Source organism: Panthera onca, chromosome B3 (genome assembly GCF_046562875.1).
Source record: "Panthera onca isolate mPanOnc1 chromosome B3, mPanOnc1 haplotype 2, whole genome shotgun sequence".
Lineage (NCBI taxonomy): Eukaryota > Metazoa > Chordata > Mammalia > Carnivora > Felidae > Panthera > Panthera onca.
In genome coordinates this window covers 112,726,240-112,728,718 of record NC_138344.1, presented here as the reverse complement: position 1 = coordinate 112,728,718, position 2,479 = coordinate 112,726,240, and the positions used below count along the sequence as shown (strand labels likewise).

The window sequence follows — 2,479 nt, the reverse complement described above, 5'->3', positions numbered from 1 at the left end:
TTGGTGACATTTCAAAGAATACAAAGTATAGTATCCCCTCTAACTGCACTGTGATGGCACTCCCAGACAATTCAGTATATGTTAAAACCATGCAAAAAAGTCACCTGTCAGTCCTGCTTTCTTAATAGCTCTTGAGTCTTAACTAATTTGAGTTGGCTGCTTGACCCTTGTTGGCATTCAGGATTGCAATCTCTACTTACTGTTTGGGCTGGAATAAGACCTTTAGAGGCCCTTAGCACTCATGGGCTTATGGTCCTATAAATAATTACACATAAATTAGTATAGAGTCATCATATAGAATCATGTTTTTAGAAACAGCAAAATCTATTGGTGCACCAAAGTCACAATAACTTCTCTTTGACTCTCTCGTTTTCTGTCCTTTCAAATAGTTTTCTTCACCGCCCCATCATGGCTGGCACCCTAAGCACGTGTGTACAGGCCACTTGGGCAATTCAGGGCCATGTAGAATGGCAGCTTCCTGTGGCCCGGGTTGGGCCTTTACCTCTGTGGCCTTTGCCTGCCCCTGGTGGCACAACACAGATCCTGAGTGATTGTTTAATGAATGTGTGAATGAATGCATAAATAATGAGATGATCTTGAAGGGGCTCATTTAAGTAAAAAGCACTGTAAGAGTGTAATTTACTATTATTACTAGTTTTCTGGTGTTTGGTGTTGGTAGAATTTCCAAGATTGTATATTTCCAATGTTTTAAAAACTACTGGCCCCACTCTGGTGTTTCAGCTTTCATACTCCAACCTACATAGCATTGAGGAGTCTGCCCATAAAAGATGCATATCAGATCATATTAATTTCTGAATTAATAAATGAATTTGTACAATGTGATGGTTTGCTTGATTCCCTGTAGCCTGCAGTGAGCCTGCTTAACAAGACTGGGTCAGCTGTCTGGCTGTGTTAAAGGTGACCACACCCAGCTATGACAGGGCACCTGGGGAGGGAGGCTCTGTGTGTGTGTGTGTGTGTGTGTGTGTGTGTGTGTGTGGTGGGAGCAAAGTCTACTCTGGAGTCCAGTGGTGGTGATGGTGGTGGGGTGTGGGAAATGGGACATGCACCCCAGAAAGCCTGCATGAGATCTCCAAAGGGAGGAATATGGCCTAAGGGCCTAAGGTCAGGCAGTCTGAATAGGACTAGCTACAAAATTTGGTGGTGATGGGGCAGGGGAATGAAATATCGTGAAACACCTAGAAGGCTGTGGTTTAACAAATACAACCTGACTCATTATGGTGGGCTTGTGGACAGAAGTGATGTCAAAACATCTCCAGAAAATATTAACCATATGTAATAAAAATAGACCCAAGCTTTGTGCAGTGGCAGTATCGTAGCCAATGAGGTTTATTCGAGGCGCGATTATTGCTAATTGAAAACTTTTCCTAAAAATAGACCCAAAAGGTTATATTTGTGCCCAGTGCAGACATGTGATGACCGATGTTCTCCCTGGATTTACTCTCTATGTCTGCTCCACTCCTACCCCACACCCTGTCTAGTGGAAGGGGCTCTTTTGTTGTTTTTTTCTCCAAGCTCTTTATTTGGAAGTAATTTCAAAGCCACAGAAAAGTTGCCAGAATAGTACAAAACACCCATATACTCTATCCAGATTCACTTTTTTAAACATTTGCCTCATTTTTTTTTTTTTATCATTTATGTTCCTTCTCTCTCTAAATTTTTTTTTTTGGAATTTAAGATTAAGTTGCCTACATGAAGGCCCTTTATTTGTAAACATTTCAGTGTGGGTTTTCTAAGAATAAAGATATTGTTTTATATAACCTTCAGCAAATTGAACATTGATACAATACTTTATCTAATCTGCTGGCAGTATTCCAGTTTTGTCAACTGACCCAACAATGTCCTTTATAGCATTTTCCCCTCTTCAGTACAGGGTCTACTCTGGAATCTCATATTGCATTTAGTCCCCTTGCCTCTAGAATAGTTCTTTAGTCTTTCTTTGTCTTTCATGACATTGACTTCAAAAATTTTTTTTTAAGTTTATTTATTTTTGAGAGAGAGGGAGAGAGAGAATCCCAAGCAGGCCCCGTGCTGTCAGCGCAGAGCCCAATGCAGGGCTCAAACTCACGAACTGTGAGATCATGACATGAGCCAAAATCAAGAGTTGGATGCTTAACTGACTGAGCCAACCAGGCGCCCCCATGACATTGACATTTTTGAAGAATATAGTTTGCCTCTTCTACTCCCACCAGGAAAAGCAATTCATTCATCATTCACTCAACTGACATGTAAGCATGTTCTTGTGAAAGCTTCTCAGGTTTTCTTGGGCACAGGGGGATATAAAAAGAAGGCTCATGCCTCTTGGTGTCTTTAAGAAGCCTGCAGTAGAGTTGGGAGAACAGACTTGGACTCACTGAAAGGTAAAGGGCAGATAAGTTGTCAGCACTATGACCCCATAGGGCAGCTCAACCAGACCTGTCCCATGACCCTGGAGAATTAGGTGCCCTTAGGAGTTTGG

At 41.7% G+C, this 2,479-nt stretch overlaps 1 pseudogene; it reads left to right on the top strand.

Moving 5' to 3' along the window:
- Positions 1 to 1,314: 1,314 nt before the first annotated feature.
- Positions 1,315 to 1,431, top strand: LOC132670688 (U4 spliceosomal RNA; annotated as a pseudogene).
- The last annotated feature ends 1,048 nt before the right edge of the window (positions 1,432 to 2,479 follow it).